Source organism: Nycticebus coucang, chromosome X (genome assembly GCF_027406575.1).
Source record: "Nycticebus coucang isolate mNycCou1 chromosome X, mNycCou1.pri, whole genome shotgun sequence".
NCBI lineage: Eukaryota > Metazoa > Chordata > Mammalia > Primates > Lorisidae > Nycticebus > Nycticebus coucang.
The window spans coordinates 89,485,558-89,503,256 of record NC_069804.1 but is presented as its reverse complement, the minus strand read 5'-3'; positions in this window follow the sequence as shown (position 1 = coordinate 89,503,256).

Here is a 17,699-nt window from a genome sequence, read left to right as displayed (position 1 = left end):
TAGATTTTTCTTTTTTCTTTTTACTTTTTTTCCTTTTCTTTCTTCATTTTTCTAGTTTGAATACAATTTTCCATTGTAGCCTTCCATAACAATTAGAACTTCATTTTTGCTAGTGTTTCTGCTCCTATTATTTGTTTTTTCCCCCAATTTTATCCTGTAAGGGTTTGGGGGGATTTTTTTTGTTGTTGTTTGGTTTGATTTACAGTATGTCTTTCCTCTCTATTTGGTGGATGTGGGGTACTGTGTTTGAACAGGCTGGCAAAGAGCTGCTGACCTCCAGGGAACCACCCAACCCAGCACCCCAAGAGGTTGGAGGAGTTTAAGGTTGGGTCAAAGTACCCTACTATACACCTATATTACTCCTGTCTTCCTCTTTCTGTGCCTCTCTTCTTTTTGTCAATATTCTCTTTTATTCACCCCTCTCCTTTCTCTTTTGTATTTCTCTTTTAAATCTTTATTCCCTTCTTGCTCTTCAATATTCTCACCCTTCTGGTCCTGTACCAAATGGATTCATTGAAACCTTAGGCCAGAGGCACAATAACTTTAACAGCAAGAGGAAGTGAAAGGAAAATTATGGCAAGGATACAGATAAAATAAAACACTCATGAGGAAGTATCATCAGAAAAATCTTGGCAACATGAAATACCAGTCAAGAGCAACCCTTTCAAGGGACCATGAGGTAGCTACTGTAGAGGATTCCACCTATAAAGAAATGTTAGAAATGACAGAAGGGTAAATTAAAATACAGATGATGAAAACAATGAAGGAAATGAAAGAAACAATGAAGGATATTGGTGATAAAATGGAAAATAACCAAAAGGAAATCCAAAAGCAGAATCAAATAAGAGATGAATGATATGAAGGATATAGCAGAGCTGAAGGAACTGAAGCAGTCAATTAGGAAACTTAAAGATGCAATAGAAAGAATCAACAACAGGGAAGTGCCTGTGGCTCAGTGAATAGGGTTTCAGCCCCATATACCGAGAGTGGCAGGTTCAAACCTGGCCACAACCAAACTGCAACAACAACAACAAAAATAGCCAGACATTGTGGTGGGTGCCTGTGGTCCCAGCTACTTGGGAGACTGAGGCAAGAGAATCCCCTAAGCCCAAGATCTGGAGGCTTCTGTGAGCTGTGGTGCCATGGCACTCTACCCAGGGCAACAAAGTGAGACTCTGTCTCTATAAAAAAAATAAAATAAAAAGAAAGTATCAACAACAGATTAGACCATGCAGAAGAAGGAATCTCAGAGGTAGAGGACAAAGCTGTTGAGATAACTCAAATAGTTAAAGAGGCAGAAAAGAAAAGAGAAAAAACAGAACAGTCACTGACAGACTTATGGGACTTTATGAAGCTTTTAAACATATGAGTTAGAGGATTGAATTTTCAACAAATAGAATGGTCCTTAGTAATTTGTTTTAATTTTCCTTCTAAGTTCTGACAATGAAGAGGTGAGGACAGGAGGTTTTTGTTTTTAATTTCAGATTAATATGAAGGTACAAATGATTAGGTTACATTGTTTGTTAGGTAACATTTCCATTGTAGTTATCACCCTCACTCTGGAGGTGTGCCATGTATCATTATGTTCTGCTTATTAGGTGAGAGCATACCAATCACCCTCCCTCTCTAGTCTATCCCCTTTTTCATACCCCTTCCACCACCTTCAATTTAATTGAGTTTTTCTTTTAGGTAGACAAGTATTTGTTTCTCTACAGGCTTCATGTTAGTATTGAGCACATCATATACTTGCTTTTCCATTCCTATGTTACTTTACTAAGGAGAATTTTCTTCAACTACAGGAGGGTTTTTAAAGGCGACTCCATATGTGAACTGAGTTGTGAAGGTGATGTAAGATAGCCTTCTTGCTGGGTAGGTAAAACAAATTTGCCTATATAGGAAAGTCAGAGGCCATTCCAAACAGCACCTGCTTGTATACATTGGCTAGTTTTTTCCATGGAATAGTTCAGGGACAGCATTTGAAGGGAAGGGGCTTTACTACCTGGAGAAGGAAGCATAGCTACCTGTATAGTTTCCCTGTCTGCCTTGCTGTTTTTTAGGCCCTCAAGGGACTGAGAGGATTGACACACCTTGCAGTGAATAATAGCTATTTGCTTAGGTAATTGAGCTGCCTGTATGACTTGTATGATGACTTTGGCATGTTTGACAGAAGTGGATTGGGCAGTGAGATGTCCTTGTTATTTCCAGATAGCTGCATGTGAATGTATAATATGACAGGCATACTTAGAGTTGATGTAAATGTTAAGTATTTAATCTTTACCTAATTATAAAGCCCTAAACAGGGGAATTAGCTCTGTCTTTTGAGCTGATGTGTATCAGATGGTAAAGGAGCTGCTCTCTATAGTATGAGTGGTGGTAATGAGAGAGGATACTCAGAAAAAGTAAAGTCTAAGAGAACAAAGGTCTTCTCAAGGAGACTCCAAGGATATACCTGTGAGATCCTCCCTGTGGTGACTCAGCTCTTAGAAATTTGTAGAAACTTAACTTTTGGGGACCTGGAAACTAACACTTGCTTCCATTTCTGTAAAAGCCCATGGTTCTGTAAAAGCCAGAACCAGCTTCTCAGCTTGATTCAAACTGACCAATGAAAAAGGTACCCATGAGCCAGAACTTTTTGACTGGGCATAAAAAGAAGAAGACTGAGCCAGTCAGGGATTATGGCCATTTTGAATTCTTCTGTGCCACTAAACAGGCTGAAATAAAGTCCTTCATCTTTTAACATAGTATTTGGGTGTTTGTTCTCTCCATTGGGCCTCGTCTTCCTGCAGCAGTGATAATAGCACATCCTGTTTTGCAGTGGCCGTCTCAAATGTAGCTACTCCCATCATTATACCAAATATTATCTGGAGAAGGAAGTGGGAAGTCACAGAGATCTGGTCTAACTGAAGTGGATTCTTCCAGAATCTCTAGCAAAGAGTGCTCTAGGGGCTCAAGAAAATTGGAAGTGTGCTATCAGGGTTTAAGGCTGAACATGGGAGAAGGATGACAGAAGGGTTATTTATATAAGATTTGATACTGAGGAGGCGGAGCAAGATGGCAGCTGAGTAACAGCTTCCTTGCATCTGGGCACCGTAAGTCTGGGGATATAGGACTCCAGGCATCTCTGGCTGGTGGGAACTGCCTATCATCACTCCTATGAGGATACAGGGAGTCAGCGAGAGACTTCTGGACCCCAAGAGGAGGACTAAAACCGTGGAAAACCGGCAAGTGGTCGCGTGTGTTCAATCCGTCTAAACCCGCATACAACTGTAAGTTCAGTAGCAGCGAGACTGCAAACCAGAAAGGCCTTGCCTGTGAAATGTTTTGATGTCCTTAGACTTGGCACTGAGTTGAACTGCCTTGGGGAAGGCCTGAGTGGGAGTGCGGAGAACTTTGGCCGTTGCCTAGGGCCCCAGTCTGAGCTGCTGAGCCAGACGGAGCTGATAGTGTTTGGCGGTGGGTCACACGGATCCATTGTCAGTGATCTGCCCCGGCAAGCTCCGCCTTCAGGGTCGCAGAGCTAGAAACGGGTGGGAGCTGGTAACCCAGCAACCAAGTAGCCTAAGGGTGGGGTCTGAGCCGCCTTGCAGCCCTAACCCTCAGGGGCAGAGTGAGACCGGTTTTGGCACACTGAGTAAGTGCATAGCCACTTCAGCAGCGATTCCAGCGAGAAAGCTGGGAAAGCTTCAGCTCAGCAAGTTTACAAGTTCAAAGTGCCTTTTAAGTAGGCTGAAGAGAGATTTAGGGTGTCTACCTGCTGGGGTTTGAGAAATCAGCAGCCTCCAGTCGTATCAGAACTGTGACTAACATCTCATACCCCAGAAGACCACGTGTTGCCCAGACAATATTCAATAACATATACAAACTGCTTTGTTTTTGGTTGTGTATTTTTTTCTTTCCTTTTTTGTTTGGTTGTTTTTTTTGTTTGTTTATTTTGAAGTTGCTGATGTTCTTTTGTTTTTTTAATTTCAATCTTTTCCACACAGATCCCTTTTTCTTTCTCAATTTTCCTAGTTTAATTATAACTTCCCATTGCTGCCTTTTTTAATAACTTCAACTTCATTTTTGCTAGTGTTTCTACGGATATAATTTGGTTTTTCACCCAATTTTATCCCTGTAAAGTTTTCTGTTTGCTTGTTTTGGTTTGATTTATAGCATTTTTGTCTTTCCTCTCTACTTGGTGGAGGTGGGGTACTGTGTCTGATCAGGTTAGCAAAGAGCTGCTGACCTCAAGGGAACCACGCAACTGGGCACCCCCAGAAGGTGGGGTTTTTTAAGGTTGTGTCAAAGTACCCTACTGTACATCTATATTGCCCCGTCTCCCTCTTTCTGTGCCTCTCTTCTTTTTGTCAATATTCCTTATACCCACCCCCTCTCCTTTCTCTATCTTTCTTTTTTTCTTATCACTCAGTCCTCCTTTCTTTCATCCCCTTTTTTTTTGCTCTTCAACCTTCTCACCCTTCTGGTCCTGTAACCCTTAGTCCACAGGCACAAGAACTTAAAGAGCAAGAGGAAGTGAAAGGAAAATTAGGGCAAGGAAACAGGTAAAAGAAATCACTCATGAGGAAGAATCAGCAGAAAACACCAGGCAACATGAAGAACCAGTCTAGAACAACCCCACCAAGGGACCATGAGGTAGCTACTGCAGATGATTCCACCAGTATAGAAATGTTAGGAATGACAGAAAGGGAATTTAGAATACACATGTTGAAAACAATGAAAGAAATGATGGAAACAATGAAGGAAATTGCTAATAAAGTGGAAAATAACCGAAAGGAAATCCAAAAACAAAATCAAATAAGAGATGAACGATATGAAGAATATAAAAAGGATATAGCAGACCTGAAGGAACTGAAACAGTCAATGAGGGAACTTAAAGATGCAATGGAAAGTATCAGCAACAGGTTAGACCATGCAGAAGAAAGAATTTCAGAGGTAGAAGACAAAGTTCTTGAGATAACTCAGACAGTAAAAGAGGCAGAAAAGAAGAGAGAGAAAGCAGAACGTTCACTGTCAAAATTATGGGACTTTATGAAGCGTTCCAACATATGAGTTATAGGAATTCCAGAAGGGGAAGAAGAATGCCCCAGAGGAATGGAAGCCATACTAGAGAATATTATAAAAGAAAATTTCCCAAACATCACCAAAGATTCTGACACACTGCTTTCAGAGGGATATCGGACCCCGGGTCGCCTCAACTCTAACCGAGCTTCTCCAAGACACATTGTGATGAACCTGTCCAAAGTCAAGACAAAAGAAAAGATTCTGCAAGCTGCCAGGAGTAAGCGCCAGTTGACCTACAGGGGCAAATCCATCAGAGTGACCGCAGACTTCTCTAATGAAACTTTCCAAGCAAGAAGACAATGGTCATCTACCTTTACTCTACTTAAACAGAACAATTTTCAGCCCAGAATTCTGTACACTGCTAAGCTAAGATTCAAAATTGACGGAGAAATCAAATCATTTACGGATATACAAACATTGAGGAAATTCGCCACAACAAGACCAGCTCTACAGGAAATACTTCAACCTGTTCTGCACACTGACCACCACAATGGATCAGCAGCAAAGTAAGAACTCAGAAATCAAAGGACAAAACCTAACCTCCACACTGATGCAAAAGATAAAACTAAGCAATGGACTCTCACCAAATAAGATGAATAGAATACTACCACAATTATCAATTATCTCAATAAATGTTAATGGCTTGATTTCCCCACTGAAGAGACATAGATTGGCTGACTGGATTAAAAAACACAAGCCATCTATTTGCTGTCTGCAAGAAACACACCTGGCTTCAAAAGACAAATTAAAGCTCCGAGTCAAGGGATGGAAGACAATTTTTCAGGCAAATGGAATTCAGAAGAAAAGAGGAGTTGCAATCTTATTTTCAGATACATGTGGATTTAAAGCAACTAAATTCAAAAAAGACAAAGATGGTCACTTTTTATTGGTCAAGGGAAAACTACAACAAGAAGACATTTCAATTCTAAATATTTATGCACCCAATTTAAATGCTCCCAGATTCTTGAAGCAGACCTTACTCAGTCTGAGCAATATGATATCTGATAATACCATCATAACAGGGGACTTTAACACACCTCTTACAGAGCTGGACAGATCCTCTAAACAGAAATTAAACAAAGATGTAAGAGATTTAAATGAGAACCTAGAACAACTATGCTTGATAGACGTATATAGAACACTCCACCCCAAAGATAAAGAATATACATTCTTCTCATCACCCCATGGAACATTCTCCAAAATTGATCATATCCTGGGACACAAAACAAATATCAACAGAATCAAAAGAATTGAAATTTTACCTTGTATCTTCTCAGACCATAAGGCACTGAAGATGGAAATCAACTCTAACAAAAATGCTCAACCCCACCCAAAGGCATGGAAATTAAACAATCTTCTGTTGAATAACAGATGGGTGAAGGAAGAAATAAAACAGGAAATCATTAACTTCCTTGAGCATAACAACAATGAAGACACAAGCTACCAAAACCTGTGGGATACTGCAAAAGCAGTTTTGAGAGGAAAATTCATCGCTTTAGATGCCTACATTCGAAAAACAGAAAGAGAGCACATCAACAATCTCACAAGAGATCTTATGGAATTGGAAAAAGAAGAACAATCTAAGCCTAAACCCAGTAGAAGAAAAGAAATCTCCAAAATCAAATCACAGATCAATGAAATTGAAAACAAAAGAATCATTCAGAAAATTAATGAAACAAGGAGTTGGTTTTTTGAAAAAATAAATAAAATAGATAAACCATTGGCCAGACTAACTAGAAATAGAAAAGTAAAATCTCTAATAACCTCAATCAGAAACGATAAAGGGGAAATAACAACTGATCCCACAGAGATACAAGAGATCATCTCTGAATACTACCAGAAACTCTATGCCCAGAAATTTGACAATGTGAAGGAAATGGATCAATATTTGGAATCACACCCTCTCCCTAGACTTAGCCAGGAAGAAATAGACCTCCTGAACAGACCAATTTCAAGCACTGAGATCAAAGAAACAATAAAAAAGCTTCCAACCAAAAAATGCCCTGGTCCAGATGGCTTCACTCCAGAATTCTATCAAACCTTCAAGGAAGAGCTTATTCCTGTACTGCAGAAATTATTCCAAAAAATTGAGGAAGAAGGAATCTTCCCCAACACATTCTATGAAGCAAACATCACCCTGATACCAAAACCAGGAAAAGACCCAAGCAAAAAGGAGAATTTCAGACCAATCTCACTCATGAATATAGATGGAAAAATTCTCAACAAAATCCTAGCCAATAGATTACAGCTTATCATCAAAAAAGTCATTCATCATGATCAAGTAGGCTTCATCCCAGGGATGCAAGGCTGGTTTAACATACGCAAGTCCATAAACGTTATCCACCATATTAACAGAGGCAAAAATAAAGATCACATGATCCTCTCAATAGATGCAGAAAAAGCATTTGATAAAATCCAGCATCCTTTTCTAATTAGAACACTGAAGAGTATAGGCATAGGTGGCACATTTCTAAAACTGATTGAAGCTCTCTATGACAAACCTACAGCCAATATTTTACTGAATGGAGTAAAACTGAAAGCTTTTCCTCTTAGAACTGGAACCAGACAAGGTTGTCCTCTGTCACCTTTACTATTCAACATAGTGCTGGAAGTTCTAGCCAATACAATTAGGCAAGACAAGGAAATAAAGGGAATCCAAATGGGAGCAGAGGAGGTCAAACTCTCCCTCTTTGCTGACGACATGATCTTATACTTAGAGAACCCCAAAGACTCAACCACAAGACTCCTAGAAGTCATCAAAAAATACAGTAATGTTTCAGGATATAAAATCAATGTCGAGGGGGAGACAAGATGGCGGACTGAAGCCAGCTTTCAACAAAGGCTCCCGTCCAGAAGGAGAGTTAAGGGACAGGAATTTAGTAAGTATCCTGGTGGACTTGAGCCTCACCAAGAGAGAAGGCTGAAGAACTGCACATCAACACCGCTGAGGCAAGCTGTGATCACAAGTTCGCAAACAAAAGGTACAAAATCCACCACCGAGCGGACGGGAGTCCCCCTCCCCCATGAGACCGGCTCAAGAGCCCCAAAATTGAACAAGCGGGCAGAAATTAAAGGCCCTCCCACTACACTCCACGGGAGAGACCTTCTAAAAACTGGACCTACCTCCCCTACTGGGGTGCCGTGGCGTTCTCCTGCCGGACATAGTGCTAAATAAAACTTTGGGAATCCTTTGCCGGCAACCCTGAATCCCCGGCGCTCCCCTCCCGCCCACTGAGGTCTGGAGCCCTGTCCCCTAGGACTTCGGATCCTTGGGTGATTTCTCAAGGGGAGTGGACAGTCCCCGAGTTGCGACTGGTCAGCATTGACTCTGAGGAGCGCGAGTGAGGAGAGGGCACCGGGCTGAGGGGGAGTCACGCCTCGCGGCACTTCCCTGCGGTGCAGTGCACCAACCCTCCCCGGGCACAAGACTGAATAAGACTCTAGCCTCCCCGCTGAGAGCTGAGAGCCCCTACTCTCACTCGGGGTCTGAGGGACTATCCCCCAGGAGTTCGGCTCCTTGGGTGATTTCTCGAGGGGAGAGCACAGTGCCTGAGCTGCGTCAGGTCAGCGCTGACTCTGGGATACGTGAGCGAGGAGAGGGCACTCTGCTGAGGGGAAATCAAGCCTTGGTGGCACTTCCCTGCGGTGCAGTGCAGGAGCCCTCCCCGGACCGTAGTATTGCGTAAAACTGAAAGAAACTCTAGCTTCCCCCCGCCCCACTCCCAATCGGGGTCTGGGGGCCCATCCCCCAAGAGTTCTGATTCTTGGGGGATCTCTTAAGGGGTGTGAACCCAGCACAAACTGCGGCCGCTCAGTGCTGACTCTGGGGCGCGGGACAGAGGAGAAAAGGGTCGCCTGAGTGCCCACACCAGAGCAGCAGTTCCCTGGAGGTAGATCAACAGCCGTTTTTTCTTTAACGGCAGAACGCTCACTTCTGGATATTCTGAGGCCACACCCCCTGTCTCCCTGGGCAACCAGAGGAGGCCACCGGTGACACGGCTTACAAAACCAGGAAGCTTCCAGGCCGGGGCCAACCCAGAGAGGTGTTCGGATGCAATTCTCCAGCAGCAAAGACGTTTGAACTCAAAACAGCCCGTCTTCTGTAGGCGACGACAGGAACAGAGACAGAACCTCACAAAGTTGTCTGTTCTGTTCTGTTCTGTTAGCAGCATCCATCAGGGACGGGGCTAAGCCTGAGTGAACACCTCCTTCCCATCACCTGCATCAAACACTCAAAGATGTCAGGCCCCATCTCCTCCTGCTAGATAGCGGCAGTCTGCGGGGGCCTGGCAGACTTCCTTGCGATTCAGGCAGGTGCAAATCCCTGGAGTGTCTGTTCACTGCAGGCAACTGGGTTAGCCATCTGCAGAGATACCAGTGACTGGGTCCGACGGAGGGGCAAAGTGGGGAAGGAGACGTCAACCTTCCTAGACTGCTCTGTTTGCTGGGTGGCTCCACCTGACTCCACGCTGCACTGGGGCGAACTGTGTCAGAGGAGTCACCAGGCCCCTGTCATCCAGTTCCTAGAGACCTCTTGAACCCTTCCACCCGAGACAAGTGCCGATTGAGACAGTTGATTCGGACCTTTTGAACTGGGCTAATAGACTGAGGACTTTTCAGGCGGTGCCCTGGGTGTGCGATTGTAGGAAGGTTTGATTCTCCTTTTCCAACTGGGGCCAGAGGTGGGCAGGCGGGGTGACTTAATTGCTGATTTTTCCACACAGCTGAGACTTCAAGCCAGAGTAGAAGTTGCAATAGGATCGAACAGAAACCAGCTGAAAACAAGACAGAACCACTTTGCTCCACCACACCAGACAGGGCCCCAGTTTCTCAGGCCACAACACTGTACGGGCCCTCGATAAAACCCCAGGGGAAAAACCAAAGGGAGTAAACCATGGGGCGGAATCAGCGGAAAAACTCTGGTAACATGAATAACCAGAATAGATCAACCCCCCCAAGAAAAGATACGGCAGATGTGATTGAAGATCCCATTCATAAACAACTGGCTGAGATGTCAGAAGTCGAATTCAGAATTTGGTTTGCAGACAAGATCAATAAAATGGAATTAGGAATTCGAGGAGAAATTCAAAAATTGTCTCAAGAATTTAACGAATTTAAAGACAAAACCACCAAAGACTTAGACACACTGAAACAAGAACTTACAGCCCTCAAAGATATGAAAAATACAGTAGAATCCCTCAGTAACAGAATGGAGCAAGCAGAAGAAAGGATTTCTGACATTGAAGATAAAGTCTTCGAACGCTCCCAATCTCTCAAAGAGGAAGAGAAATGGAGAGCAAAAACTTATCACTCACTCAGAGAACTCTCAGATAATTTGAAAAAAAACAACGTAAGGGTTATAGGAATTCCGGAGAATGATGAAGTGGCTGCCAAGGGCACAGAGGCCCTTCTACATGAAATTATGAAAGAAAATTTTCCAGACATGCCCAGAGAATCTGAAATTCAGATAGCAGACAGCTTCAGAACCCCAGCACGATTCAACCCCAATAAGCCATCTCCCAGACATATAATTAGCTTCACTAAAGTTAACATGAAAGAGAAGATTCTCAAAGCAACCCGGCGAAAGAAAACTATAACGTACAAAGGTAAGAATATTAGAATAACTGCAGATCTCTCTCCTGAAACTTTTCAAGCAAGAAGAGGCTGGTCATCAACTTTTAATCTCCTAAAGCAAAAAAACTTTCACCACAGGATCTTGTATCCAGCTAAATTGAGTTTCATCTATGATGGAGAAATTAAATACTTCAATGACATTCATATGTTGAAAAAATTTGCCATAAGTAAACCAGCTCTTCAGGATGTTCTCAGACCTATCCTCCACAATGGCCAACCCAATCCTATACCACAAAAGTAAACTCACTCAGAAACTTCGGATCAAACTCCAACTTCCACACTGGCGAAAGGATTAAAAATGTCCACTGGACCTTTGAAAAACTCGACACCCAAAATTCCACCAGACTTATCAATACTCTCCATCAATGTGAATGGCTTAAACTGTCCTCTAAAGAGGCATAGGTTAGCTGACTGGATACAAAAACTCAAGCCAGATATTTGTTGCATACAAGAGTCACATCTCAACTTAAAAGACAAATACAGACTCAGGGTGAAAGGATGGTCATCCATATTTCAGGCAAATGGTAATCAGAAAAAAGCAGGTGTTGCAATTTTATTTGCAGATACAGTAGGCTTCAAACCATCAAAAGTAAGGAAGGACAAGAATGGTCACTTCATATTTGTTAAGGGTAATACTCAATATGACGAGATCTCAATTATTAATATCTATGCACCCAACCAGAATGCACCTCAATTTATAAGAGAAACTCTAACAGACATGAGTAACTTGATTTCCTCCAGCTCCATAATCATTGGAGATTTCAACACTCCCTTGGCAGTGTTGGATCGATCCTCCAAAAAGAAGCTGAGCAGAGAAATCTTAGATTTAAACCTAACCATCCAATATTTAGATTTAGCAGACATCTACAGAACATTTCATCCCAACAAAACTGAATACACATACTTCTCATCAGCCCACGGAACTTACTCCAAAATTGATCACATTTTAGGTCACAAGTCTAACCTCAGTAAATTTAAAGGAATAGAAATTATTCCATGCATCTTCTCAGACCATCATGGAATAAAACTTGAATTGAGTAACAACAGGAATCTGCATACCCATACAAAAACATGGAAGTTAAATAACCTTATGCTGAATGATAGCTGGGTCAGAGATGAGATTAAGAAAGAAATTGCCAATTTTTTGGAACAAAATGACAATGAAGACACAAACTATCAGAACCTCTGGGACACCGCTAAGGCAGTTCTAAGAGGGAAATTTATAGCACTGCAAGCCTTCCTCAAGAGAACGGAAAGAGAGGAAGTTAACAACTTAATGGGACATCTCACGCAACTGGAAAAGGAAGAACATTCCAACCCCAAACCCAGTAGAAGAAAAGAAATAACCAAAATTAGAGCAGAATTAAATGAAATTGAAAACAAAAGAATAATACAACAGATCAATAAATCAAAAAGCTGGTTTTTTGAAAAGGTCAATAAAATAGATAAACCTCTGGCCAACCTAATCAGGAAAAAAAGAGTAAAATCTCTAATATCATCAATCAGAAACAACAAAGACGAAATAACCACAGACTCATCAGAAATCAAAAAAATCCTTAATGAATATTACAAGAAACTTTATTCTCAGAAATATGAAAATCTGAAGGAAATAGACCGATACTTGGAAGCACGCCACCTTCCAAGACTTAACCAGAATCAAGTGGAAATGTTGAACAGACCCATATCAAGTTCAGAAATAGCATCAACTATACAAAACCTCCCTAAAAAGAAAAGCCCGGGACCAGATGGTTTCACGTCAGAATTCTACCAAACCTTTAAAGAGGCATTAGTACCTATATTACTCAACCTGTTCCAAAATGTAGAAAAAGAAGGAAGACTACCCAACACGTTCTATGAAGCAAACATCACCCTGATCCCCAAACCAGGAAAAGACCCAACAAGAAAAGAAAATTATAGACCAATATCACTAATGAATATAGATGCAAAAATATTCAACAAGATCCTAACAAACAGAATCCAGCAACACATCAAACAAATTATACATCATGACCAAGTTGGTTTTATCCCAGGGTCTCAAGGCTGGTTCAATATACGTAAATCTATAAATGTAATTCAGCACATAAACAAATTAAAAAACAAAGACCATATGATTCTCTCAATTGATGCAGAAAAAGCTTTTGATAATATCCAGCATCCCTTCATGATCAGAACACTCAAGAAAATTGGTCTAGAAGGGACTTTTCTTAAACTGATAGAGGCTATCTACAGCAAACCCACAGCCAATATCATATTGAATGGAGTTAAATTGGAATCATTTCCACTCAGATCAGGAACCAGACAAGGCTGCCCATTGTCTCCATTGCTTTTCAACATTGTAATGGAAGTTTTAGCCACCGCAATTAGGGAAGAAAAGGCGATCAAGGGTATCCATATAGGGTCAGAAGAGATCAAACTCTCGCTCTTCGCAGATGATATGATTGTGTATCTGGAAAACACTAGGGACTCTACTACAAAACTCCTAGAAGTGATCAAGGAATACAGCAGCGTCTCAGGTTACAAAATCAACATTCATAAATCGGTAGCCTTTATATACACCAACAACAGTCAAATTGAAAAAGCAGTTAAGGACTCTATCCCATTCACAGTAGCGCCAAAGAAGATGAAATATTTGGGAATTTATCTAACAAAAGACGTGAAAGATCTCTATAAAGAGAACTATGAAACTCTAAGAAAAGAAATAGCTGAAAATGTTAACAAATGGAAAAACATACCATGCTCATGGCTAGGAAGAATCAACATTATCAAAATGTCCATACTACCCAAAGCAATATATAATTTCAACGCACTCCCTATTAAAGCTCCACTGTCATATTTTAAAGATCTTGAAAAAACATTACTTCGTTTTATATGGAATCAGAAAAAACCTCGAATAGCCAAGACATTACTCAGAAATAAAAACAAAACAGGAGGAATCACACTACCAGACCTCAGACTTTACTACAAATCGATAGTGATCAAAACAGCCTGGTATTGGCACAAAAACAGAGAAGTAGATATCTGGAACAGAATAGAGAACCAACAGATGAATCCAGCTACTTACCGCTATTTGATTTTTGACAAGCCAATTAAAAACATTCAGTGGGGAAAAGATTCCCTATTTAACAAATGGTGCTGGGTGAACTGGCTGGCAACCTGCAGAAGACTGAAATTGGACCCACACCTTTCACCATTAACGAAGATAGACTCTCATTGGATTAAAGATTTAAACTTAAGACATGAAACTATAAAAATACTAGAGGAGAATGCAGGGAAAACCCTTGAAGAAATTGGTCTGGGTGAGTATTTCATGAGGAGAACCCCCCGGGCAATTGAAGCAGCTTCAAAAATACACTACTGGGACTTGATCAAACTAAAAAGCTTCTGCACAGCTAAGAACACAGTAAGCAGAGCAAGCAGACAGCCCTCAGAATGGGAGAAGATATTTGCAGGGTATATCTCTGACAAAGGTTTAATAACCAGAATCCACAGAGAACTCAAACGCATCAGCAAGAAAAAAACAAGGGATCCCATCGCAGGCTGGGCAAGGGATTTGAAGAGAAACTTCTCTGAAGAAGACAGGCGCACGGCCTTCAGACATATGAAAAAATGCTCATCATCTTTAATCATCAGAGAAATGCAAATCAAAACTACTTTGAGATATCATCTAACTCCAATGAGACTAGCCTATATCACAAAATCTCAAGACCAGAGATGTTGGCGTGGATGCGGAGAAAAGGGAACACTTCTGCGCTGCTGGTGGGAATGCAAATTAATTCATTCCTTTTGGAAAGATATATGGAGAACACTCAGAGATCTAAAAATAGATCTGCCATTCAATCCTGTAATTCCTCTGCTGGGCATATACCCAGAAGACCAAAAATCACAACATAACAAAGATATTTGTACCAGAATGTTTATTGCAGCCCAATTCATAATAGCTAAGTCATGGAAAAAGCCCAAGTGCCCATCGATCCACGAATGGATTAATAAATTGTGGTATATGTATACCATGGAATACTATGCAGCCTTAAAGAAAGATGGAGACTTTACCTCTTTCATGTTTACATGGATGGAGCTGGAACATATTCTTCTTAGTAAAGTATCCCAAGAATGGAAGAAAAAATACCCATGTACACAGCCCTACTATGAAACTAATTTGGGACTCTCACATGAAAGCTATAACCCAGCTACAACTTAACAATAGGGGGAAGTGGGAAAGGGGGGGGTGGGTAGAGGGAGGGGAATCGGTGGGATCACACCTGTGGTGCATATTACAGGGGTATTTGCGAAACTTGGTAAATGTAGAATGTAAATGTTTTGGCACAGTAACTGAGATAACGCCGGAAAGGCTATGTTAACCACTGTGATAAAAATGTGTCAAATGGTTTATGAAGTGAGTGTATGATGCCCCATAATCATATCATTGTATACAGTTATGATTTAATAAAAAATAAATAAATAAATAAATAAATAAAATCAATGTCCACAAGTCAGTAGCCTTTGTATACACCAATAACAGTCAAGATGAGAACCTAATTAAGGACACAACTCCCTTCACCATAGTTTCAAAGAAAATGAAATACCTAGGAATATACCTAACGAAGGAGGTGAAGGACCTCTATAAAGAAAACTATGAAATCCTCAGAAAGGAAATAGCAGAGGATATTAACAAATGGAAGAACATACCATGCTCATGGATGGGAAGAATTAACATTGTTAAAATGTCTATACTTCCCAAAGCAATCTACCTATTCAATGCCATTCCTATCAAAGTACCTACATCGTACTTTCAAGATTTGGAAAAAATGATTCTGTGTTTTGTATGGAACCGGAAAAAACCCCGTATAGCTAAGGCAGTTCTTAGTAACAAAAATAAAGCTGGGGGCATCAGCATACCAGATTTTAGTCTGTACTACAAAGCCATAGTGGTCAAGACAGCATGGTACTGGCACAAAAACAGAGACATAGACACTTGGAATCGAATTGAACACCAAGAAATGAAACTAACATCTTACAACCACCTAATCTTTGATAAACCAAACAAGAACTTACCTTGGGGGAAAGACTCCCTATTCAATAAATGGTGTTGGGAGAACTGGATGTCTACATGTAAAAGACTGAAACTGGACCCACACCTTTCCCCACTCACAAAAATTGATTCAAGATGGATAAAGGACTTAAATTTAAGGCATGAAACAATAAAAATCCTCAAAGAAAGCATAGGAAAAACACTGGAAGATATTGGCCTGGGGGAAGACTTCATGAAGAAGACTGCCATGACAATGGCAACAACAACAAAAATAAACAAATGGGACTTCATTAAACTGAAAAGCTTCTGTACAGCTAAGGACACAATAACCAAAGCAAAGAGACAACCTACACAATGGGAAAGGATATTTGCATATTTTCAATCAGACAAAAGCTTGATAACCAGGATCTATAGAGAACTCAAATTAATCCACATGAAAAAAGCCAACAATCCCTTATATCAATGGGCAAGAGACATGAATAGAACTTTCTCTAAAGATGACAGACGAATGGCTAACAAACATATGAAAAAATGTTCATCATCTCTATATATTAGAGAAATGCAAATCAAAACAACCCTGAGATATCATCTAACCCCAGTGAGAATGGCCCACATCACAAAATCTCAAAACTGCAGATGCTGGCGTGGATGTGGAGAGAAGGGAACACTTTTACACTGCTGGTGGGACTGCAAACTAGTACAACCTTTCTGGAAGGAAGTATGGAGAAACCTCAAAGCACTCAACCTAGACCTCCCATTCGATCCTGCAATCCCATTACTGGGCATCTACCCAGAAGGAAAAAAATCCTTTTATCATAAGGACACTTGTACTAGACTGTTTATTGCAGCTCAATTTACCGTTGCCAAAATGTGGAAACAGCCTAAATGCCCACCAACCCAGGAATGGATTAACAAGCTGTGGTATATGTATACCATGGAATGCTATTCAGCCATTAAAAAAAATGGAGACTTTACATCCTTCGTATTAACCTGGATGGACGTGGAAGACATTATTCTTAGTAAAGCATCACAAAAATGGAGAAGCATGAATCCTATGTACTCAATCTTGATATGAGGACAATTAATGACAATTAAGGTTATGGGGGGGGAAGCAGAAAGAGGGATGTAGGGAGGAGGGTGGGGCCTTAGTGTGTGTCACATTTTATGGGGGCAAGACATGATTGCAAGAGGGACTTTACCTAACAATTGCAATCAGTGTAACTGGCTTATTGTACCCTCAATGAATCCCCAACAATAAAAAAATAATAATAATAAAAAAAAGACATAGATATGCCAAGTATAGGCTCTAACAAACATGTTAATTTTAACAAATTAATATTAAACAATGAATATAAAGCATCAGAAGGACAGGGGTACAAAAATCTGTTTGGCCGAACATCTTTTACTAAAACTTATGGGATTATCTCAGTTACTGTGCCAAAACATTTACTTTCTACATTTACCAAGTTTCGCAAATACCCCTGTAAGATGCACCACTTATGATGAAAATGTGTCAAATGGTCTATGAAGCGAGTGTATGATGCCCCATGATCATATCAATGTATACAGTTATGATTTAATAAAAAAATAAAAAAAAAAAGATTTGATACTGAGTGATATTGTTGGAGGTTAGGAAGTGATGAGCTGCGTTGTTTAAGATGTCAAGAACCTGATGAGGAGTATAAACCTGAGTTGGCTGTCCATAAGTCAGTTTGTTAGCTTCTTGGACAAGGAGGGCTGTGGGTCCCAGAGCTTTCAGACAGCATCCCTGGGCAGTGTTATCCAAATTCTTAGAAAAATAAACAGAAGCCTTGAAATCAGATCCTGACTTTTGTCCTAATACTCCAAGAGCAACTTCCTCCCTGTTTGTGTACATACAAATAGACGTGTTTGTTAAGGTTAGGAAGGGCTAGAGTGGGAGCCTCCACCAATGCAGCTTTTAGGCTCTTAAAGTCTTGCAGAAGAGGGAACTTCC